A 25,587-nucleotide genomic window follows, 5' to 3' on the forward strand; every position below is an offset into this window, starting at 1 on the left:
CAAAGGGCTGGATAAAAGGCAAAGAATACGGATCTGGTGAGTCATACATCCATCCTTGCCTCACTACCTTCCTCTGTTCCTTGTGGCATTTTCCGGGATGAATTCAAGATCATGTATGGTTAAGCCTTGGCTAAACCGATTTATTCCCTGGGAAGCGTGTCAACCCTCTGGACAGTGTCTCCATTCAGCACTTGGGTACCCCTTGCTTGCTGTCTCTCTATGGTTCCTCAATGGGCTGTTTCCATTTCTGAATGATTGCTCTCCAAAAAGAAATTAAAAGGAAAGTGGATGAGACTTCAACTTTCTTTAGAAGGGAAAATGTATTAGGATCCCTCAATTTCCTTTCATTCTTGGGGTGCCAGGTGACTCTTGAAGTAAAATCCCAATTTTCTCTGGTCTTGATGAAGTCAGTATAAGCAGAAGTGTTTTGACCTTGACATTAGCATAAACATTGCTGTTTAATCTCCACGTCAGTCCTTGTGTTCACTCCTACAGGATCCTCTTTTGGTCTATCTTGTGGCCTGGCTGGAACCACTTCTAGGGATTTTCCAGGACCAATAGTCCCCAAATATGGTACCTGAAGGCTGGGCGTTGGCAGAGGTTGTGTGTCATCCTTGCTTCCTGTGGGCAGGAGGGTAGAGCTGGAGGAGTCTTGTGTCCATATTTTTGATGCCGATCCACAAGCAACATGAGTCATACACTGAAATAAACCCAATTGACTGACAGTTTCGAACCACTGCTGGTCGTGTAAGAACCTCTGGGCTGTAGAACCGCTGCTTTGTCCAGGACCAGCCACTTGCTTGAGATCTTTTGGAGGCTGGGCTGCGTGCAGAGGAGAGAACTCCTTGCTGAGTAGTCGTGCTGGTTCTTTGTCTAATTGCACTCCCTGGTTCAACCAGATGTAAACAGATGAGAAGAACCTAAGCCAGAAAGGGCATTAGGACTGTGACTTGGGTAATAAACTACCCCAGGGTCATAATGGACTCATTCCTGGATAGACATGGGATTGAGTGTAGGGTGAGAAAAGCTGAATGAATGAGTGATGATATGTCGTCATTTAAAAAATGTCTCACTGTGTTTATGCAGTGGGTAGACCAGATGTTAGATAGAGCCCCTCTTTGTTTCTTTCAAGTTTTCAAGAGAACAATGTGAGCTCATGGGGAACAGTGAAAATTACCTGGTTTTGGCTCTGCTGGGTTTTACTTGCTGCACGGGCTTTTCTGTCCAGTTTCAACTCCTCTCTGGTTGCCGTGCATGAGCTTCGCATTTGCTGGTTCCTCTTGCTGCGGCTCCCAGGCCCTAGAGCACAGGCTCAGCTGCAGTGCACGAGGCTCGCTGCACTGCAGCGTGAGGGACCCTCCTGGCCCAGGGACCGAACCCTTGTCCCCTGCACTATCGGGTGCCCCTGTATGCCAGACCTGTGGGGTAAAATAAAAACATGAACTAAACCCCAGTAAGAGAAGAATAATGAATCGCATTACAGTTGACCCTTGAACAACATGGGTTTGAATTGCATGTGTCCACTTATACCTGGATTTCTTTCCTTAGTAAATATGACAGTACTACGATCTGCCTTGCTTGAATCTGCAGATGCGGTAAACCAGGACTGACTCTAGAGGTGTCCATGGAGTTTCCTCTCCAAGGGGACAACACCCTTAGCCCCACCCTGTTCAAGGGTCAGCTATGCTTCTGATATTTTTGACTGCCAAGGTTTTGTGAAATGAACTGGTTGGTAATTTTCTGCTGTTCTGAGTTTTACCTTTAAGGTGAGGAGAAAAGTTATTTCCTAGGAAGCTGCTCTTCACTGTAAGTTCTTTCTATTTCTGTGTTGATAGTATAATCTGAATTCACTGGGTTTATTGAGACTTTATCATTTATAAGTGATGATTAGTTTATTGTTTGTTTATATAGAACTTAAGCTCTTTTGTTGTTTATGTAGATCTTGAGGTTTAAAATTTGAAGTAGCTCTGCTTTTCATAAACGTTCATTCTCTGAGCATTGATTATAAACTATAAGGTAGAAGGACTCTTGAACTAAAGGAAAATGATAGTGATAGTTTTTTAGTAGATAAACCTGAGATAAGTATAAGTGAATTAATATTTTTCATAAAATATGCCCCAAAGATAATACTTTGCAAATACTGCCATTTTCTTATGGTTAGAGTATAGCCAAATCCAGGACTAAATAACTTTCCATTTGGGGCCAAGTGGAACAAAATAAAGTTTATAGAATAAAAGTTCACAGCTTCTAGAATAAAAAATAAAGTTTGCAGAAGACAAATTGTGATAGGAAAGTCAATTTTGCTGCATCAGCAAATTTTTAATAGTGGGGTCCATTTATTTAATCAGTGTTGTTTTTTTTCCCCATGCTGTTTTTTTCTGATTTGAGTTCAGGTATGGGGTTAAGTTGGTGGTGGATAAATTCCAATGTCCACTCTTGCGTAAGAGCATGAAATTGTAATGCAATATGAGATGGTTTTTGTAGCAGCTGGCCAGCAGGACATCTGAAATTAAATCATCTATGGCCTGCCTTGGCTTTCCTGATAGCTCAGTTGGTAAAGAATCCACCTGCAGTGCAGGAGACCTGGGTTCTATTCCTGGGTCAGGAAGATTCGCTGGAGAAGGGAAAGGCTACCCATTCCAGTATTCTAGCCTGGAGAATTCCATGGACTGTATAGTCCAAGGGGTCACAAAGAGTTGGACACGACTGAACGAATTTCACTTTGGCCTTTCCTGATAGCTCAGTTGGTAAAGAATCTGCCTGCAATGCAGGAGACCCCGATTCGATTCCTGGGTCAGGAAGATCTGCTGAAGAAGGGATAGGCTACCCACTTCAGTATTCTTGGGCTTCCCTTGTGGCTCAACTGGTAAAGAATCCCCCTGCAATGCAGGAGACCTGGGTTCCTCCCTGGGTTGGGAAGATCCCCTGGAGAAGGGAACGGCTACCCACTCCAGTATTCTGGCGTGGAGAATTCCATGGACTGTATAGTCCATGGGGTCGCAAAGAGTCAGACACAACTGAGCGACTTTCACTTTCACATGGCCCATCTGGGTTTCCCCAGTGGCTCAGCAATAAAGAATCCACCTGTAATGCAAGAGATGTGGGCTCGATCCCTGGGTTGAGAAGATCCCTGGAGGAGGGCATGCAACCCACTCCTGTATACTTGCATGGAGAATCCTATGGACAGAGAAGCCTGTTGTTGCTAGGGTTGCAAAGAGTCAGACTTGACTGAGCAACTGAATACAACACAACAACACACATGGCATGTCTATTACTATGATTTCTATTCTGAAGTGGAGTTCAGTATCTGATAAAAGGATCCCAACACCATTGGACTGTAAAGTCTTTTTCAGAGTAGGTGAAGTCAAAGTATAGCGTTTTTCTAGTGCTTCTCAGCCCTGGCTGCTCACTGGAATCAATGGGGGAGCATTTAATTCTCCCTGGGCCCAAGCTGCACCCCAACTAATAAAAGGGGGATAGTGGAGGCATGGGTGCTTTCTATTCTTTTTTAAAGATTTTTTTGGATGTGGACCATTTTTAAGATAGTTCATTGAATTTGTTGCAATATTGCTTCTGTTTTATGTTTCGGTGTTTTGGCTGTGGGATTTAGCTCTCTGACCGGGGATTGAACCTGTGCAGACTGCATTGGAAGATGAAGTCTTAACTACTGGACCACCAGGGAAGTCCCCATTGGTGCTTTTTAGCACTCTCCTCGAAACCCTGCTTGTGTACCAAGGTTGAACCACTTCACCAGATCCAGCCGTTGAGGATGTCAGGGCTGTATGGATTGAAGTTCAGATCAGTGAATTCAGATGTTGTATTAATATCTGGTCAGTTCCCACCTGAGTGTCAAATGTCTTGAGAGCTGAGATGTGCGGAATAGCTCCCTGTCCCTGGAGAAGGGGCTACCACACTGGGCACCAGTTAGGGGGGTGGGATGTCTCTGGGTTTAGAGGGCCTGCGCCCCCAGTCTCCCCCCACACACTCCAGAAGCTTGAAGGTGGGGCGGGACACCCCACCTGCTGGGAGAGCCTCAGCCTCCAGCACGGCAAGTCCTGGTTGTGTTGTGAGGCATGTGGGTACACAGAACTCCTACTTCTTCCGAGCATCTCCCTTGCACTAGGGGACCACTCCCCTCTCCCCAGGACTCCAACGTTTGAGGGTCGCTCGTGACCTCTACAGAGCAAGGCTCTGTCAAAGCAACCCATAAGAAAGAAAGGAAGTCTGTGTAGGAGCCAAGAAGTAGCATAGTGCCGTTGTAGCTCGTTCAGAGGTTTTGTTTTGTTTTTAACATCCAGATTGACCTAAGTGTCGGAGATGGGGCACTTGTTCAGGCAGAGGGCCAGGGTGGTGAGATTTATCCTGTGAGCTCTGGGCAAATTACCGCATCTCCGAGCTGCTCTTTCACCATCTGTTAGAATTTCTTATCAGGATTGGTTGTGAAAGAGCATGTGAAAACGGTTTGTTAAGAAAAGGAAAGAAAAGAAAGGAATCCCATTCAATCTCCAGCTTGGGGTGCTGGTCCTCTCGTCTTGGGGGGAAGGAGCAGACTTCTGGGAAACCAGTAGCCCTGCCTGAAAGCTGTTACCCTTTTCTGGCATCATTCACGTTGGTTCCATGAGCCATTAGTGTCCATTAAAAAAAAACCCAAAAAACGTTGACAATCACAGCATGCTGGCGAAGGCGAGGGTATGGGGAGACTGGAGTGGAAATGGTCCAGCCACTGCAGGAAGCCATTTAGTGGTTTACTATAAAATTCCACATACAAATGCCTCACAGGCAAGCCTTTCTACTTCTGGGTATTTATGCAAGAAGGATGAAGATGCATATCCACAAAAAGATGTGTACGGTGATGTATATAGCAACTCTTTTCATAATATGTACATAAAACAAAAATGCTGTGCATAAAACAAATATTCATTATCAGAAGAGTGATTCAATAGAGCTGGATGAATGTATTCATAAAATAGGACTACTCAAACCAAAAAAAAAAGATACTGCTCCAACAACGACTGGTTGAATCTCCAAAACATCATATTAAGTGAAGGATTGATAAGTCAAACAGAAAGAAATACATACTGTCTGATCTTGTTTCTCGGAAGGTCACGAACAGTGGTCAAGGGGAAGAGGTGACTTAGAAGTGGACCGAAGGGTGCTGAGGTTGTGTCCACACAGAACATGGCCATTCTCCATCTTGCTTTGGAAACTGGGATTATGGGTGGAGACATTATCAAAAAACTGATCTCACAGAGCATTTAAGATCTGTGCATTTTACTCTACACATTTTGTGGGTAGTGTATAATTAAAATTTATTTTTCTTCTTCTTTTTTTTTAATTGTGATATACCTAACACAACATTTACTATTTTAACCATTTTAATTTTTTTTAGTTAAAAAGTTTCTGGCCACAATGGCTTGGCTTGCAGGATCTTAGTTCTCTGACCAGGGATGGAACCTGCTCTCTCAGCAGTAAAAGCGGGGAGTCCTAATTGCTGAACCACCAGGGTTAACCACCGTTAAGTGTCCTGTGACATTAAAAACATTCTCACTGTCCTGCAACCCTCATCACCATCCGTCTCCAAGAGACTCTCTATATCTTGCCTCAGTAAGAACAGCACACTAAAAACGGTGTCATGTGGTGAGTTCAGTTCAGCTCTAACTGAGGTGTTGGCCACATGCGTCCGGACACACAGGACCATCTGCTTCCTGCTGCGGCTCCCAAGCGCAGTGGACACTGTTCTGCTGGACACCTGTGCCCTCCACGTCAGCATGGACTTGCCTGCTTCTCCACTGACCGAGAACTCCCAAGGGTCCTGCTCATCACCCTCCCCCGTCATCCGCGTGAGGAAGGCTCCCATGACTGTGTGCTGAACGCCTAGTGGTCCTCATGTCAGCTAGCAGCCTGGTACCTTTCCAAGGCTTTCTCAAAGAAAACAGTGCTGCATCTGTTAAATGGCTCAAGAAACCATGTGCAAATTTAGTCTTGAACTGGGGAACCTTTTGCACGATTTCCTGGAACCACTGTTTCTGGTTAGCATATGCATTCATTGCTCTTGTTCCTTCTTGCTGGAGTCAACTCTCAGGCTCTCCCACCCGACACGGGGCCTTCAGCACTTCCCTTCCTCCTTCTCCTGCGGTTTCCTGGCCCGCCTTCAGGTTGCCTATCTACCCAGCGCAAAGAGCCTGGACCACTGCAAATATGCCATTCCTCCAGCAGCTCAGAAAAGTCCAAACTAAGACCTCATGTTTTTCTTCTTCAGAAACTCCAACAATTGCCAGGAATCAGAAGGATTATAAAATAAGGGGCAGGGTCTTTGCATGCTGCAGTGGAGGACCTGGCCGCCTTGCTTCTCAGCTGAGTCACAGATGGTCCCCTGCAGGCCCTTCTTCCTCTCCGGAGCCTCAAAGCCAGAAATAGAGTCGTGTGTGATAAGGGCTTCCATTCCCAGACAGCTGAACAGTTTGTACCATTTCAAAACTACATAATCCTGTTCAGACACAGTTTTTAATATGTGTTCAGCATTTCCATCCATGGTCTCAATTGCATGCATTTTCTTCATCAGAAAATGCAACCAGCTTACACTGAAAAGAGTGTTTTGCTTAAGGCTGAAGAGTTCCTGCTTTCAACCTACCTTGTAATTTTCATCGTGTCTTTTCCTAGCATTCCTATCAACACCTTGGACTTTTAGCTTCCCACTACATTTTTTAAATTACCACTTTAAAATACAATGAAACGCTCGAATAAGACAGTGTCCCATCTATCACCTGGTGGGACTAAGACAGATCTCCTGGTGACTCTGAACTTGGAGGGTGGGCGGAAGCTCCGTGCAACAGGCAGGAATGTGATTTCACTGTTTGAGAGGGAAAAGTCTGACTTTGGGGCAGAAAAGGTTATTTGGGGATGTCAACATATTATGAAAGTTGGACACGCTGCAGTGAAGACTGCTTACAATGTAAGGAAATCTCGTTTTATAGACAGGAAACTCATTCATTCATTCATCAGCAGTATGTCGTAGTGGTTTAGTTTAGTTGCTGAGTTGTGTCTGACTGTTTGTGACCCCATGGACTGTAGCCCGCCAGTCTCCTCTATCCATGGGATTTCCCAGGCAAGAATACTGGAGTGGGTTGCCATTTCTTACTGCAGGGGATCTTCCAAACCCAGGGATTGAACCAAATTATCTCATCTCTTGCATTGGCGGGCAAGTTCTTTACCATTAGTACCCTCTGGGAAATCCTAGAGAGGGTTGCCAGATTTAACAAATACAAATACATAATGCCCAGGTTACAATTGAATTTCAGGCATGCAGTGAATGAATTTTTAGTATATCTCATGCAATGTTTGGTACGCCCTTATACTAAACAATGATTGGCTGTTTTGTGAAATGCCAGTGTTGCTGGGTGTCCTGCGTTTTCTCTGGCAGTGGGAGGCTATGGGGCTGGAGCCGGGAGGTCAGACTGAGGACGGGCAGTGGATGTCCATGGGGAGGCCTTGCTGATGAGCTGGATCTGAGGAGTAAGACAGAGGAGTACAGGATGACTTCCAGGTCTCCAGCCTCAGCACTTAGGAGGCCCTTTACTGAGCTGGAGAAGATGGGGCAGGAAGTGTGTGTTGTGATGCTGGAACGCCTTGTTTAAGGGTGTGTAAACAGGAAGACATGGACATTTCGTGAATTGTCCCTTGCTTCTCCATACAGGCCCCCCCCTCCAACTGTCTCCCCTTCCTCCTCCCCCACCCCCCATCTTGTGTTCTCTGCTCCAAAGGAATAGAGAAAAGCAGTTCAGGACATAGGTGACTGGGACCAGCTATTTTCTAAATAAACATTTAGATCCCCTAGAGAAGGGAATGGTAACCCACTCCCGTAGTCTTGCCTGGAGAATCCCATGGACGGAGGAGCCTGGCGGGCTATAGTCCTTGGGGTCACAAAGAGTCAGCATGACTGAGCGACTAACACTTGCACACGTTCAATCTGCTACTAAGGGAAATGGTGGGAAAAAAGAAATGTGCTTCCTAGGAACTGGGCTATGGAATATTTCTATTAATAGTTCATTGTGTAACATTTCTATGCGCCTCTCTTGCAGTGTGTCTTTAAGGATCCATCCATAGGCATAATGAAACAGGACAAACAGGACAGTTTTTGCAGTGAAGTGGCTGTGTGGTCAGCCAAGGACAGGCAAAATAAATTGGGAGCAGAAGTGTCTTAGTCACAGCTTTTATAAAAGCCAACATTACAATTACACCAAACATTACAACTATAATAACTAACGTTACACTTGGGCTTCACAGGTGGCTCAGTGGCAAAGAATCCACCTGTCAATGCAGGAGAGGTGGGTTTGATTCCTGGGTTGGGAGGCTCCCTTGGAGGAAGAAATGTCAATCCACTCCAGCATTCTTGCCGGGACAGTGGAGCCTGGTGGGCTACAGTCCATGGGGTCACGAAAGAGTCGGACTCGACTTGGTAACTAAACAAACATTACAACTAACTGCATGCTACACTGAAGTATTTTCTGAAATTTTAGCCTAAATAAGAATTTTAGCCTTCTCATTTCTATGTTTATGAAGAAAAAACAAGTGTATACAAGCACAGTTGTGGTATTGCATTTCCTGATTAAAAAGATACATCTTTTTTTTTAATTGGACTACAGATATTAAGATTTCTTTTAAAGTGGTCCTTGTAAAAAGTTCATTCTCCTTGACTTTATTCTTATGTAGGGTGAAGCCACTTGATTAAATAAATATTTTGATTACAGAGGGTTTGGATGTAAAATGGCCCCTTATCCAGAGAATGTTTTGCAAAAGTGAAAACTGGACATATGCCATGACTTTGTCTTTTTCTCCACTCCTTCTACTTAAATCTTCTAGTAAAACAATTTTACCAAAAATTCCGTATGAACAGTCAATAAGGCTTATGACTGTTGCTCTATTTCCAAAGTTGCTCCGCTTCCAGTGCGGGACAGAATGTCCCCTAAGTCAAACCAAGAGTATCACCTGTAATGTTTGTTATGAATGCTCACTTGCTTCACGTGGATTTGAATTCAGGGGTCTGCCTAGGGCAGGGTCCAAGAATCTGTGTTTCTAACAAATACGCCAGCCATTTTCATGGGCTGGCAAATCTGGAAAACACTGGCTTGAGTGAAAGAATTAAAAGATAGTCATTGAGAACTTCCGTGGCGGCTCAGTGGTAAAGAATCCCCCTGTCAACGCAGGAGACAAGAGTTCCATCCTTGGTCCGGGAAGATCCCACATGCTTCAGGTTAACTTAACCTGTGCACAACTAACTACTGAGCCCGCGCCTAGAGCCTGTGCTCCTCAACAAGAGAAGCCACCACGACGAGAAGCCCAGGCGCGGTAACACAGAGTCGCCCCTGGTCCCTGCAACTAGAGAAAGCCCTCATGCAGTAGCAGAGACCCAGCACAGTTAATAAATAGATAAATAATTTTAAAAATAAGATACAGTCGTTGAATTCCAACTATCTTGAAGATGTGAGTGAAAGATCCTTTTGAGAGATTGGAGGAGAAATAACGGCACACAAGTGGCCTCGTTAGTTACACAGTTCATCAGAGTTTGTTGAATGTCTGCCGATGGGCTTGAAAGCATCCGGGGCACTGGCGGTGCTGCGTGGACAAGACAGGAGCCAGGACGGATGGTCAGTTCTGCCTGGTAGCTCCGGACGGCTTTGCACGGAGGACGAGGCATTTGAAATGTTTCATTTGAAACCAGAAAGAGGAGGTTGCTTATGGGCTGGTGGGGTGGGTGGTGGGGGTTGTTATTCCAGGAAGGAGCAGGTGTGATGGTTAGAGGAGAATGGGGCCCTCAGGTGTGGGGTTTCCATGGAGCTGGTCCTTAGGGTGTGTGGAGCGAGGTGAGCAGCTTGTGGAACCAAGAATGTAGGCTGCTGTGAAGGGAGAGTCTTGCCAAAGCTCCATCGTGTGAGGAACGAGGAAATGGCAGAGAGCTGCAGTTGTTTTTGGAAAGATAACTGGAAGAGCACCGTGTGGCGTGGCGGATGGGCTGGGGGTGGGGTAGAGGGAGAACAAGAGGGCTGAAAACCAGGGTGGAGAGTTTCAAACTTGGCTCTGGTGGGAGTGTGAGTCCCGAGATAAGTCAGGGGGTCCAGGCCCGACTTCCAAGAGGCACAGAGAGCAGTGTGTCCCCAGGAGGCCAGCCCTCTGCTCCCTAGAAGCATCGGAAGTATTAACATGAAACCTGCTGGGATGACCCCATACCTCAGGGAGCGAATGTTCCCTTCAAGTGAGAGTAGAGAAGAAAAAGCCAGAATGTTCCAGTCTCCATGTGTGAGAGGCTTCGGTCCCTTGGGTCTCAGGGCGGGAGGGGTCCTGTAGGTGGGTTGGCACAACCAGCAGCCTTGACTGGGCGCTGCTTGGACCAGCTGAGGTGTCCAGGCACCAGTCCAAGCCCTGGGGTGTCTTCTAGATTCTGCAGGGAACCCACACATCTGCATCTCCGTGTGACCTGTGTTCCTCGTCCCTCCTCTCCACCCACCTCACGCTCCCCTCCAGACGTGAGAAAGCACCATCTCAGAACAAAAGCCGGTAGATTCACCTACTTGGTGAAGGGAGAAAGACCAAGGAAAATGCTGTGTTTTTTTTCACTCCCCGACCTTGTTCATTGTGTTTGTAACGTGGGAACCCAGTTTGAAAAAAATGTGGAAAAGGTAAACAATGACAGTGGGTTTAGTGTTGGGGGATCCTAGGCTACCAGACTAGGAGGGGGCTTCAACCCTCTGTTGCCCGAGGTTTCTCCTGCTTAGAATTAGGACAAGTGAATGACATCCACGTAGACGGGGAGTTCAGATGGATGTGTGTATGCGCTCAGTTGATAAGTTGTGTCCTACTCTTTGCAACTCCATGGACTATAGCCTGCCTGCCAGGCTCGTCTGTCTATGGGATTTTCCAGACAAGAATACTGGAGTGGGTTTCCATTCTCTTCTCCAAAGAATTTTCCCAACCCAGGGATTGAACCTGTGTCTCCTGCATCGGCCGATGGATTCTTTACCACTGTGCCATGTGGGAAGCCAGATGGGTTTGTGAATTAAATGTAAAAGATCCATTTTATAATAACACACATTAGCCCGGGGTTGATGACTGAGGCTGTGCTTCACCTTGAAGCCTCATCTGTTATCTGCTCTTCCTTTTGAAAGTTGTCTTCTCATTTCAGTTTCCATTGCACTGCATTACAGTGGTCCAAGATCTCTGAATTCTAGAACTGGTTGCTGCCTGCTTTGCACTGCAGCCCTTACTGTCCTTTGCCCGATCTTCTAGGATTTTGTTCTGCAGTTCTGGACAGGGACTGGTTAGAAACACCAAGCCCCTGCCTTCTACCCCCAGAGAACCAGCCCCTCTCAGGGTGGAACCAGCAGTCTGGGTCTGAGAGAACCTCCAGCGATTCTTACACCTGCGGTAAGGTCCAGAACCACTGATTCACTAGCGCAGTCTCCTTGTTTTACCGACAAGACAGTGATGCCCCAGGTCCAGCTGGGGAGTGGTGTTTGTAACCCATTTCCCAGGAGATGCTGAAGTAGCTGGTCTAGATGACTTCTTAAGTCTCCCCGGCTCAGAAATGTTGACTCTGTTGTCTGTAAAGTGTTGGGGGTGGGGGGTGGGGTGGGGGGACTTGTCATGTTTCTTAAGTAGATATTTCTATCTGCCAGTTTCTGCCCTCAGAGGTGTATTCTGTAATCACTCCTTCCTTCTGCCCTCTGCCAAGCTCACCCCTGTGGTCTTGTTTTTCTATCCCAACAGCTCACCCCACCTGCTAAGAAACCCTCTACCTATCAGCATCTAAGGGCCTGTCTTACCCATCCACAGTGGGCAGCTCCTCTGGGTGGGTGATGGGGCACAGTGGTCCTCAGTTGCACTGCATGCTCTCAGGTGTGGACTCTTGGGGTTTTGGGGGCAAGTGGTGCTGACCTGAGAGCAAGCAAGTCAACTCGGGCTCCAAGGTTTACTGTCTCTGTCACCTTGGAGGAGTTACTTTACCTGCCAGAGCCTCAAATTTCTCATCTGTTAAATGGAGATAATATTATATCTGAAAGACTGTTCTAAGTATTGACTGAAACAATCCGTGTAAAGAACTTGACACAGTACCAAGTACACAGTAAGAGTTCCATAGACATTGGCTTTGAAACCAGTAAATTGGAATTGATGAGGTTGTGTTTCTCATGGTGTGCTATTCTCTCATTTTAAAATAGTGCTTTTCACTCTGTTCAGTGTTGTGTGGCAGCCTGGATGGGCCAGGGGTTCAGGTGAGTTCAGATGGTTCAGGGAAGAATGTGAAAGTCACTTAGTCATGTCCAGCTCTTTGCGACCCGTGGACTGTACAGTCCGTGGAATTCTCCAGGCCAGAATACTGTAGTGGGTAGCCTTTCCCTTCTCTAGAGACTCTTCCCAACTCAGGAATTGAACCCAGGTCTCCCGTATTGCAGGAGGATTCTTTACCAGCTGAGCCACCAAGGAAGCCCAGGGAAGAATGGATACATGTATATATATGACTAAGTCCCTTCAGTGTTCACCTGAAACTATCACAACACTATTAATCGGCTATTTGTTGTTCAGTCGCTAAGTTGTGTCCAACTCTTTGTGACCCCACGGACTGCAGCACACCAGGCTTCCCTGTCCTTCACTATCTCCTGGAGTTTGCTCAAACTCATGTCCATTGAATTAGTAATGCCGTCCAAGCATCTCGTCCTATGTAGTCCCCTTCTCCTGCCTTCAATCTTTCCTAGCATTATGGTCTTTTCCAATGAGTCAGCTCTTCACATCAGGTAGCCAAAGTATTGGAGCTTCAGCTTCGGCATCAGTCCTGCCAGTGAATATTCAGGGCTATACTCCAATATAAAATAAAAAGTTAAAAAATAATAAAAAATAAAAATAGTGCTTTTCAGGCTAAATTTTGTGCTTCTCCTGGACTTTGTCAGATGACTAGGGGTAATTTTGAAAGGTTTATGCCTTATTTCCAGACCTGACGCCACTCTGGGAGGGTGTGTGCAGGGTGCAGATCCCAGAGCAGTGGAGATGGTTCCGCTGGAACAGGGGTTCTAGGTGGGTGTCCTGCCTTTGATGCTGATTCCTGAGCACCAGATGTGAAGGAAGGTATAAACCCCTCACCATGTCCTGCATGTCACGACGCCCCACCGCTGAGGGACAAGCGCACACTGACCTAGAGGTGTGGGGATGGTAACATTGTGTGCGTGTGTGTGTGCACGCGTGCTGTGCTTGGTCGCTCAGTTGTGTCTGACTCTTTGTGACCCCATGAACTGTAGCCCCCCAGGATCCTCTGTCCATGGGGATTCTCCTGGCAAGAATACTGGAGTGGGTTGCTATGCCTTCCTCCAGGGGATCTTTCCAACCCAGGGATCCAACTCAGGTTTCCTGCATTGCAAACGGATTCTTCACTGTCTGAGCCCCCAAGGGAAGCCCGTGTGTGTGTATACAGACAGAAAAATAAAAGACCAGGTTTCTGTTCATTTGGAATGATGACGGGCTTCCCAGATGACTCAGTGGTAAAGAACCCGCCTGTCAATGCAGGAAAACAGGTTTGATCCCTGGATGGGAAAGATCCCCTGGAGGAGGAAACGACATCCCACTCCAGTATTCTTGCCAGGATAATCCCATAGAGAGAGGAGCCTGGTAGGCTACGGTCCGTGGGGTCGCAAAGGGACAGACATGACTGGAGTGACTGAGCATGCTGAGATCAGCAAGAGTCATTCTTTTGCAATTGTTCTTCAAACATTTTTACACACTGGATACGCTAATGATATTGTGTCCAACTTATTGAGAGTGAAGGAGGGGGAGCTGGTGATATGAACTGAAGAAAGAAGGGAAGAAAAGAGTCCTCCTTGAGGGGAGGCCCATGTCTGGAAGGTGTCTGCAGCTCCTGTGTCTCTTGGGGTAGATTCAACAAGTGACCGTGACCCCAGCTGCATGGAATTTGAGCTGGAAAAGATGGACATTTGGTTTGACCCACGAGTACTGTGAATGAGGAGACAGTGGATGTCTAGACCAGGTAAAGGAATAGTGCATTTGGGATCTTCAGTGGTAGCCACCGTACTCAGTTCCCCCCAGATTCCCCGATTGGAATTTTTCAGCTGCGGCTCCACAAATAAGATGAGTCTAAATTAGATAACCTGTGGCATTAGTAGTTCTTTGGGTTCGCATGGAAACCTGCTCTGGCCACAGCGTAAGCAGAAAGGAGGAAATATTGGAAGGAAGCTGAGGTCTTACACAAAACTGCCCTGAGCTGAAGGAAGGGCTGAGTAAGCAAGTCTGCGGTGCTCAGGACAAGGGCATCTGGAGACCTCCCACTTCGGATGCTGGGCAGCCCAGCCCTCTTCCCACTCCATCTCTGATCCACATGTGGGACTCAGTGGTTCTGTTCCCTTCTGTAGGGTCCTCACCATGAACATGTTCTCACCCAGACCTTGCTCACTAACCGTCCCATCCCTCGCCTCCTGTTACCCTGCCTTTTCTGCATCACACTCACCACCACCTAAACGTCTTAGAGTTGGAGACTCCCCTGGCGGTCCAGTAGTTAAGATTCTGCCTTCCAATGCAAGGGGTTCGGGTTCCATTCCGGGTGGGATAAGTCAGATCCCTCATGGCCTCGGGGCCAAAAAACCAAAACGTGAAACAGAAGCAATATCGTAACAAATTCAATAAAGACTTCAAAAATGGTATGCATCCAGAAAATCTTTTTAAAAAAGGAATGATTAAAAAGTTTTTAGAGTTACTTGTTCACCTGTGGAGATTTAAAATTACCGACGCCCAGGCCTGACCCTCAGAGATCCTGATTGGAGTGGTCTGGTGTAGAACCGGAGCTTGGGTGTTTTCCCTAGAAGCCCCATGATATCCAATGCCTAGCTCAGCTTAAGAATCAAGGCCTAAGTGGGCCTTACACATACACTACTATGTGTAAAATAAACAAGAACCTGCTCTGCCGCCCAGGGAACTCCTTCAGTGCTCTGTGGTGACAAAGTGAGGATGTGTGCACACGTGTGGCTGAGTCCTTTTGCTGTGCAACAACTAACACAACAGTGCAAAGCAACTAAACTCCAATAATAACAGTAATAAAAGAGCTGTGGCCTAATAAACACATTGGTAGACCAAACACAGGATGTGCTGCTGTCACCAGCACAGCTGAAAATACGCTTAAAAGAATTGAGTGACACTTATGGTTGACGAAGGGAAGGGCTAGGTAGGTAGGTAGTTTGGGATGGACATGTACAGATCAGTATATCTAAAATGGATAACCAACAAGGACCTACCATACCGCACAAGGGACTCTGCTCAGTGTAATGTGGCAGCATGGATGGGAGGGGAGTTTGGGGGAGAATGGATACATTATATGTATGGCTGAGTCCCTTCGCTGTCCACTTGAGTCCATCACAGTATTGTTAATCAGCTATACTCCCATACGAAATAAAAAGTTTCTTTTCAGAAAAAGAATTGAGCGACACGTGTAGAAAGGATTCTTTGGGAAGAATCAGGCAGTTGTGAGTAAGCACACATAAGTGATGTTGACAAGAGCCCTCCCGAAGTAGGTGCCCTGGGGGTAGGGGACAGTGGCCCCGGACTGATGGCACAAGGAAGGATTGTTGAAGGTTTGGCTGTGTTACTAAGGGAGGGCACATTTTTAGCAAAAACCAGAGGCGAGAAGGAGAACCTCAATTACTGCAAGAAAAGCAGAAGTCGCTGGGCGTTCAGGGCTAATGAACGGAAATGTGAGGGATCTAAGTGTGAGAGTCTGAACCTAAAAGCAGTTTGGTTAAAAGCAGAGAAAGAAATAGAGGCAGGGAGAAAAGAAAGAGTGGGTTTTGTCTCCTTAGGGAATTGAGATGTTATTCAGTCGTTGCACTTTTAGCGTTTTGGTGAGAGGGGCAAACAGAAATATGAATGATCTGTTAATGTTGTACTTTTCATCCAAATAGTGGCATGAAAGAGTCTTCCCTGGGGAGAACAGAAAGCCCCGCTGTGTCGGGGTGGTTTGGAAACGGGTTGCTTTTTACCAGGAGGGATGGACCACGGGACTGCGGGTTCTTACAGAAAAAAAAAATCTGTAATCCTTTTGGGTTTAACCATTAGGCAAATTGAGCTTCCTGGTTTCAGAAAGAGAAAACAGACCCAAGAGAGAAAAACCCCAGGCCCGTGGGAACAAGAAACTTCCTCCTCCTGGGGCTGCTTGAAAGGCCTGCTGTGCCCGTCTGAGTCTCCAGCTCAGCGTGAGGCTGGCTGGAGGGCTTCCCGGAGGTGGAGGGGTGATGGGCAGAGAAGGGCCGTGTTGCAGGAGGAACTCCGGAAATGGTGGCTGAGGCTGCAGGCTTGGGCCTTGGGGTCTGAAGCACCTAAGCTGCCTTTTCATTCATTGTAAACCTGGGGAGTGAAGGACCAGGGGACTGAACTGTGTCCCCGCTGTTTGCCCCTTAGTCCTCTGGGTCCTTCAGCCAACCACACTTGGAGGCCAAAAATAGAATTCTTCAGGCTTTTACTCTCTTGGTGACAAAATCAGAGAAGAGACCCAAAGCCAGTTGAAAAAGAAAGACCTGTAAGTACAGAGCTCGTTTGTCTGCCAGATGGGTGAGTGGGGGCTGTAAGACAGTGAGAGGCTTGAGCAGTTCAGTGATCGGAGCCCCCTGTGAGTGGGGAGGGTTCTGTAATCTGGCCCACTTCCATCTCAGGGAAGGGAACAAAAGTCTGGGATGGGGCTGAAGGTGGGGTGCCTTAGAGGCCTGTCTTCGGTGCTGTGCAAACTGTAACGCTTTAGTTGGTGAAACCCACATTTGTAAAGGCTCCCTAGTGATTTTTATTTAGCAGTTTTGTTTGTGCCAAAGGTCCCATGAGCCTTTCTCCTCTATAATCTGGCACTCCCTGTTTGGGGGGGATGGGAAGAGAAAATGGGAAGTTATGCATTGTTCACTGTTTTGAGGTGGAGGGATTAACATATGCTGTTGTATTTAATCCTCACAATAACCCTTGAAGGAGTAGTGTTATCTGCACGGTACAGATGAGTAGGATGAAGTTCAATTAAGTAACTGGCTGACGTTTTTATGGCTCTTAATAAATACAGGGGTCAGGTTGGACCCAAATTTCCTCATCCTAAAGCCCTTGGCGCCTTCATTTGGGAGAAATAACTGAGTTGAGATTTCAGCCCAGATTGTTTGAATGGCCACAGGCTGAGTGAATAGGTGGCTGCCATGGTCTAGATTTGTCTGAAACTAAAACAGTTTGGGGAACTAACATTTGTTGATCATCTGTTATAAACCAAATAGATTGTGGCTAATAAAAATAATGGGACCTACCTACAGAATTGCTTCTAATTGCAAACTACTGTATCTGTTCAGTTCAGTCACTCAGTTGAGTCTGACTCTTTGCGATCCTATGGACTGCAGCACGCCAGGCCTCCCTCCTCCATCACCAACTCCCGGAGTTAACTCAAACTCATGTCTATTGAGTTGGTGATGCCATCCAGCCATCTAAGCCTCTGTCGTCCCTTTCTCCTCCGGCCTTCAATCTTTCCCAGCGTAGTCCATGGAATTTCTAAGTTCAGTTTCAATTCAATAGAGGTGTTTTGCTGTGTCATGGTGACCAGATCAGGGGACTGTGTGTGTCTCAGTGGTGGAAGCAGGGTGGTGTACAAGGAGGCTGAGCGGTTAGTATGTCAAGGAGTTTACAGTTTCCACGGAGGAGACAGATGCAGACACATTAACAGCAACTGATGCAGGAGTTACAGACCCACATAAAACAGGACCGTTGGTGGTGCCCTGGGGCTTGCGGTTACATCCCAAATCGATTATGGAGAGAAGTGGTCAGGGAGAGAAGGATGTAGGCAAGACTCGGTCTGAATTAGGCTTTGGAGAATCAGTGGGATTGGCCTACATGGGGAGGCAGAATGGCGCTACCATGTCAGTAAATGCAAGTTTCTGTCCTTGTCACACTGAGCGGCAAGACAGACTGGAGCCAGGCTGTGAGGAGCTGTGTGGGGCAAGCTGAACACTTGCATTTTTCTCCTGTTGACAGTACTAGAGATGTTGGTAGCAGAATTTGAGATGATGGTATAGTAGTAATAATGGTGTCTTAACACTTCCTGAGCATCTATTCTACTGTGTCCTCCATGCCATGATGAATATGTATGAGCATTTCCAAGTGCCAAGCTCTGTTCTCCAGACTGGCAGTCCAACGGGGTACAGACCTGACAAAAATCCTGGCTCTCACGGGACTTGCCATTCATTGAGGATGGACAAGGCAGATGCTAAAATAGATCCAGAAGCTAAATTTGTGTGATCATGCCATGGAGAAATGTGAATACAGAGTGGTGGGCAAGGAGTGGGTGAATGAGAGCACATCTCAGTTTTGAAGCTTGCCTCTGAGTAAAGGTAGAATTCATTTATTTAATCAGGTGAAGAGTAGAAGGTGGGTCTGATGGATCCTGAATGTAAATGAAAAGATGAGATGATAATTCACAAATTTGAGCCCAGAGTAGGGAAAAGCCTGATGCCACAGAGACTGGCCAGGAGGCAACCACACTACCCAGAATAGTCACATCTAAAGTGGACCTTTTAGTCATTAGTATCATGTAAGGTTTAGTAGGGGGCATCCCCAGTGACTCAATGGGTAAAGAATCCACCTGCAATAAGACCCAGAGGAGACGTGGGTTCAATCTCTGGGTCTGGAAGATTCCCTGGAGAAGGAAATGGCAACCCACTCCAGTATTCTTGCCTGGAGAATCCTGTGGACAGAGGCGTCTGGCAGGCACCAAGAGTGGGGTCGCAAAGAGTGGGCCACGACTGAGCGACTGAGCATGCACACAGAGTTTAGTAGAGAAAGAAGACTAATGTAGGGGGAACCCATCAGAATGACGCTATTGGCCTTGTCCGTGCCTTTCCCTAAGCCTAGAAACCCAGCGAGGTTACCCAGAAAGTGATGAGGGCCCAATGGAGAATAAAACGGGACTGCAGAGATGACAGAGGTTTTGATCCTGGGTGACGAGGATGGTGGGGAAAATGAGAAATTTGCCCTACGAGTAATGGAAATTCAACAGAATAGCCATCATGCTGTTTAATTGATTTAGAATTTTCTGGAAGTGACAACGGGGCATCCGGTCCAGCATCAGTACTCCCTGAGAATCAGTGGTTTCTGCTCAGAGCACAGTGGACAGCCTGGAAGGTGACAGGGTGGGTTTCCAGCGCCAGCACCCCAGCCCCCTCCCGCCACGTGCACCTGCTGGGGCCCACCCTCCACCCTCTTTCAGCCTGGCTGCTTCAGCTGACAGCACCCACCTGCTGCATCTTCCCCCTCCTGCTGCTGCTCACTGTGTAAAGTTACAGATTCACAGGGCCCCAGCCCCTCGGTTCACAACCCCCTGAGGGTCTCAGTTAAGTTTTTCACAGCCATCTTAGAGCAGAACACCAGAGTCCCATTCCCTAGGGAGTCAGGTCCAAACCACTTCACATGCATTCGTTATCACAACTCAGTACCATTTTAAAAAATAATAATGGTGCTAGCAGTAAAGAACCTGCCTGCCAATGCGGGAGACATAAGAGATGCAGGTTTGATCCCTGGGTCAGGAAGATCCCCTGGAGGAGAGCATGGCAACCCACTTCAGTATTCTTGCCTAGAGAATCCCATGGGCAGAGAAACCTGACGGGCTGCAGTCCATGGGGTCACAAAGAGTCACGACTGAGTGACTAATGCTTAGCCAATTAACAATGTTGGGATAGTTTCAGATGGACAGCAAAGGGACTCAGCCATACACAGATGTGTATCCAGTCTCCCCAACGCCCCTCCCCATCTAGGCTGCCGCAGAGCATTGAGCAGAGTTCCTGTGCTGTACCGGTCCTGGTTGGTTATCCATTTTAAATAAAAAGATCATACTTCTATGAAAGTAAAGCAGTGTCGCTTGTCATAGACATTTTGGGAGTGGAGAGGGAGAAAAATAAAAACTGACCATAGAAGTGTGAAAGTGTTTTTATTTTAATTTTGATTTAAACAAAAATTTTTCTGAAGTTTATTTTATTGTGTTAATAATAACCAACTGTTTTCCACTTGTAATTTTAAAACCCATCACATATAATAACTGTACTGATTCTCTCCCCCTCCCGTTCTGATTTCATTTGATTTGAATAGTTCTTTCCGGACTTGTTCCTACATATGTCATCATAAGGTGGATTCAGTTTTAATCTGGTCTTGTTAAAATGTTACATTATAAGCATTGTTTTATTCAGTCACAGAGTTCTTTTAGCCATTTTTAAAAATGGATGCTTGTCACTTTCAAGGAGATGTTGTTGTTCTTGTTCAGTTGCTCAGTTGTGTCCTACTCTTTGCGACCCCATGGACTGCAGCACACCAGCCTTCCCTGTCCTTCACCATCTCCCAGAGTTTGATCAGACTCATCTCCATTGAGTCAATGATGCCATCCAACCATCTAGTCCTCTGTCATCCCCTTCTCCCCCTGTCTTCCATCTTCCCCAGTATCAGGGTCTTTTCCAAGGAATCAGTTCTTCAAATCAGGTGGCCAAAGTATTGGCGTTTCAGCTTCAGCATCAGTCCTTCCAATGACTCTTCAGGACTGATTTCCTTTAGGATGGACTGGTTGGATCTCCTTGCAGTCCAAGGGACTCTCAAGAGTCTTCTCCAGCACTACAGTTTAAAAGCATTAATTTTTTGGCACTTAGGCTTTTTATGGTCCAGCTCACATCATTCAAGGAGATACTTGCACATCATTTAAAAACTAAAACAACTGAAACACTTTGAAGCATCAGACGCTCACCCCTCCTTCCTAGCACCCACCATCCATTTTACTCACCAGATCCAACCACTTTCTTATCCTCAATTCCAATAGCTCTACACTATGGTGGAGTCTCTTGAATGCTACCATATAGTTTAAGTGTCTGTTACCATCCTATTTTTACTTAATCAACTTACTGAACTGTTGATTGACAGCAGTGGTTCTTCAGGATTGCTAATTTCTGATAAAATCCTGTGCATTATGCAAATATGTGTGTGTACTCAAGGGCTGCCTCATCTGATGGTCTCTGTCTTTCTGACTTTTTATGTCTAATTTAGTTGTATCTTTCGTTGATTGTAGATGGCTACAGGAATATCATTAGGAACATGACTTTAATAAACATTAGTAAACTTCTACCTCTTATCAGTTATTTTTCCAAACTATCATTGTAGAAGTTTGGGGATTCAGTTAAGAGGATTTAACAAAATTCTATTGTATTTTACATAACGATGATTAAGGCAGAGCAGCCTGCCCTTGATCATTGCAATCTTTGCAAAGATTGGGTGCTAGGAAGGGACATGCTAGTAGCTGTGGACAACTTTTCTCAGCAGAAATATTTTAAGGTAATACAGTCATTTCAAAATTGAGGATACATTTTTCTAAAGTATCAACTCAGAAGTATGTGGCTCCATGCCCATTCTGTCACAAATTTTAATCTATTAAATTTTAAAAAAATTAATACTTTATTTTTCGGGGTAGCTTCAGGTTTCCAGAAACATTGAGTGGAAAGTACAGAGGGTTTTCCATGTGGTACTCAACCACCTTCTTGGTTTCCCCTAATTATTAACATCTTGCATAGTGTGGTGCATTTATTACAATGGATGAGCCAGTATTAATATTAATACATTGTGATGAATGCAGATCCACTGTTTTCATTGGGTTTACTCTTGGGGCTGTACCTTTTGTGGATCTGACAAATGTGTAATGATATGTGTCTACTATTACGGTGTCATACAGATAGCTCAGTACCCACAAAATCCCCTGTGTTTCACCCATTCATTCCTTCCTCTCTCTGAACCACTGGCAACCACTGACCTTTTAACTGCTTCCATAGTTTTGCCTCTTCCAGAAATGTCTTAGCATTGGGATTATACATTATGTAGTTTTTTCATACTGGCTTTTTTTCATTTAGCAATATGCATCTAAGTATCCTCCATGCCTTTTTATGACTTGATAGCTCATTTCCTTTTGTTGATAAATAATACTTTGTTGTCTGGTTGGACCACAGTGTGTTCCTCCAGTCGCCCACTGAAGGATATCTTAGTAGTGTCCAAGTCTTGGCAGTTATAAATAAAGCTGTTATAAACATCCATATACATGTTTTGCTGTGAACTTAAGTTTTCAGTTCATTTGGATAAATAGCAAGTAGTAGAATTACTGAATCAGGTACTAAGGGTGTGTTTAGTTTTGTAAGAAATTGCCCAGCTGTTTTCCGAAGCGGCTACACCATTTTTATTCTCCAGCAGTGAATGGCAGGTCCTCTCCTTCTGCCTTTTGTCCAGACTTGGGTGGTGTCAGTGTTTTGGATGTTTGTCTCTCTTGTAGGTGCATAGTGGTATCTCATTGTTTTCATCCACATCTTCCTCATGACATGATGTGGACCATCTTTCACAGGCTTAGTGGCCATCTTTCTGCCTTCTCTGGTGAGGTGTCTGTTCAGATCTCATACTCATTTTTCGATTGGGTTGTTTTTGTATTATTGATTTTTAAGAATTTTTGTGTATTTTTTTAGACACCAGTCCTTTTTTTGTGTTTTTCAAAGATCTCCCAGCTTGTGCTTGTCTTTTAATTTTCTTTTGCAGAGCAGAAGTTTTCAACTTTAATCAAGTCCAGCTTTATCAGTTTTTTTCTTCTGTGGCTCATACTTTTGGTTTTTTTGTTTAAAAAGTCATTGCCAAACTCAAGGTCAGCTGGATTTTCTCCTATGTCATCTTCCAAGGGGTGTATAGTTTTACATTTTACACTTAGTTCTGTTATGTATTTTGAGTTAGTTTTTATAAAAGATATAAGATCTGGATCTAGATTAACTTTTCCTTTTGCATTTGGCATTTTGCATTTCCAGTTGTTCCATCACTACTTATTGAAAAGACTGTCATTTCTCCATTGAGTTGCCATTGCTCCTTTGTAAAAGACAAATTGACTATTTCTGGGCTGTCTGTCTGTTTACTATACTTTTATTTTTTAAATTTTTTATGCTATTCAGAATGGTGTTTCCACTATAATCTATACAGTTTTGTGCATACAGCACTACAGTTTTTAGGCCGTTTGTTGTAGTGTTTACTATACTTTTACAGTATAGATGTTTGGCTTTTTTGCCGTTGTTGTTACCTTCAGTGGAAATAGAATCTATTAGTAGCTACTCTTGGCTTGACTTCTTTGAGCCTTAGTTTCTTCATAAGAGGGAGAGGTGATTATCGTTCTTGACAGAGGACGAGATGGTTGGATGGCATCACTGACTTGATGGATATGAATTTGAACAAACTCTGGGAGATGGTAAAGGACAGGGAAGGCTGGCCTGCTGCAGTTCATGGGGTCACAAAGAGTCAGATGTGACTGAACAACAACTGTTCTAGTTTTATCTCATGATACTAGTTTGTATTGTATATAAGTATGGAGCCAGGGTGGTGATTTTCTTGTAGAAAGTTTCTGGGTCTAGTCCAACAAACACCAGGTCTGTATGTGTGTTTGTGAGTCTGTATCTTTGTGTGTAAGCAGAGTGCTAGGCATCTACTGGACGGAATTTTTGGCTATGAATGTGCTTTACATATTATAAAGGAATAGTAGACCTGCCTTTCTCTGATGAGTGACAAAGCATATTGTTCTGTCCCAGTCTGTGACAGAACATATCGATACGTAAGCTCATTACCAGTAATTGAAACATCAGATTTTCTGCCATGGGGGGACATTTGAAAATATTGGAGACATTTTTGTTGTTCTATCTAGCCATGTGGAGCGGGCAGGGGTGTCACTGGTATGTCGTGGGTAGAAGCCAAAGATGCTGCTAATGACCTTACAATGCACTGGACAGAGCCTACAACATATAATTTTTTGGTTCAGAATGTCAGTAGTACTGAGGCTGAGAAAGCCTGTTGCAGAGATGCAGACTTATTTATATCTGTGGGCATGTTGTCCTCTTGCTTTAGCCTCAAGAAAACCTGAAGTTCTGGAGATTTTTGGTCTGCATCTCACAATTGTGCAGACCACTTAAGATATGACCTTCAGCTTTGAGCTATCTTGGGCTTAGTTTCACTTTTTCTCAATTTCATAATAATTTCTATTTTGTTATATCTATTTATGTAATCCCAACTTAAACTTTTTTTTTTATTGAAGTACAGCCAGTTAACAAACAATGTTGTGCTAGTTTTAGCTGAACAGTGAAGGGACTCAGCCATACTTATACATGTATCCATTCTCCCCCAAACTCCCCTCCCGTCCAGGCTGCCACATGACATTGAGTAGAGTTCCCTCTGCTGTACAGTAAAACCTGACTAACTCTTAAAGTAGAATTTAAACATATCATTTTATGTATTTCTAAAGAGAAGTGGCTGGACCACTGATTCTAAAATTCTGAGGCTGGAAATAAGGTTGATGTTCCATCTGCTTCTTGGTGGGTTGTGCATACAGAATTCAGACTCTGCTTTGAATTTCCTCTTCTGGTCCTTGAAATGACACGTTTTCCCTGTGATACCTAACTTTCCATTAGCTCATCTTGTTTTCATAGTGTTCCCTTTTACTGTGAGGAGAAACGAAACCAAAAACCCCCACTTGTTTCAGCAATCCCCCGTGTCTTCCTCTGTGTGAAATTGCTCAACTAAGAGTTATGCAAATAGGATCAGCTTTGTGTACTCAATCCCGGGGACTGTCACCGGCATGTTTGGTGGGTTTGTTGTCACGAGAGAGTCAGGACCCTGGCCTCCTCTCGTATAGCTCAGCCCCCAGCCTCTACCCAGCCTCACCCACTCCTTCCCCACCTCTTACCTCATTCCCGGCATGGATCTTGGCATGACCTTCCAACTGCCGTAGAATCAAAGAGAAGAAGGCTTGTAGGTATCCATGGAACCTATCTCTTGTGTCCACATGAGGAACTGAGTGCTTGTCGCCTCTTGAGATAGCCAGCAGGTGCTTTCTGTCCATCCAGGGCATGCTGGTATGCACCTCCTGGACACGGAGCCCTTTTCTTGATATCTGTAACCGTCTACATGATTAACATTTCATTTCCAAGTGATCTTAGCAAATGTAGATGGACAATGGCCCCAGTTGGAGTCTCCCCAGGTTCTTTCCTCCTACAGATTCTCTGGGTTTGAAGGACCTTAGGTTATGGGTTCAGATTCTCTTGTTTTAAAATTTCCATCCATTTTTCTACAAGTTTATGTATGTGTGTGCATATTATATGTTATATATATACTTATATATACTAGAGACTTTGTATATGTATGTATAATTTACACAAAATAAAAACATCTTTTAAAATTTTAGATTAAGGGTAATTAAACACATGACCTAAGATTCTTCAAACTCTGATATGTGTTTTGTATACATATATATATCTGAATAGGAAATTATATATATGCCATATATATATACACACACACACTCACGTAGGGCTTCCCAGGTGGCATTAGTGGTAAAGAATCCACCTGCCAATGCAGGAGACATAAGAGACACAGGTTCCGTCCCTAGGTCTTGAAAATCCCCTGGAGGAGGGCATGGTAGTCCATTCCAGTATTATTGCCTAGAGAATCCCCATGGACAGAGGAACCTGGTGGGCTACAGTCCATGGGATCACAAAG

At 45.2% G+C, this 25,587-nt stretch overlaps 1 protein-coding gene across 4 annotated transcripts in view; it reads left to right on the plus strand.

Moving 5' to 3' along the window:
• LYN (LYN proto-oncogene, Src family tyrosine kinase) overlaps window positions 1–25,587 on the plus strand; it is a 106,745-nt gene that overhangs the window by 18,715 nt on the left and 62,443 nt on the right. Inside the window, exon 1 of one of the 4 annotated variants that reach the window (XM_070477128.1) lies at window positions 16,199–16,558. The exons of 2 other annotated variants lie outside the window; for them this stretch is intronic. The gene's annotated coding sequence lies outside the window, so the exon portion shown is untranslated. Of the gene's footprint in view, window positions 1–16,198; window positions 16,559–25,587 lie in introns of those variants that run through there. One more of the 4 variants, XM_070477131.1, reaches the window with a different exon arrangement.

The sequence above is a fragment of the Odocoileus virginianus genome, chromosome 15 (genome assembly GCF_023699985.2).
Source record: "Odocoileus virginianus isolate 20LAN1187 ecotype Illinois chromosome 15, Ovbor_1.2, whole genome shotgun sequence".
NCBI lineage: Eukaryota > Metazoa > Chordata > Mammalia > Artiodactyla > Cervidae > Odocoileus > Odocoileus virginianus.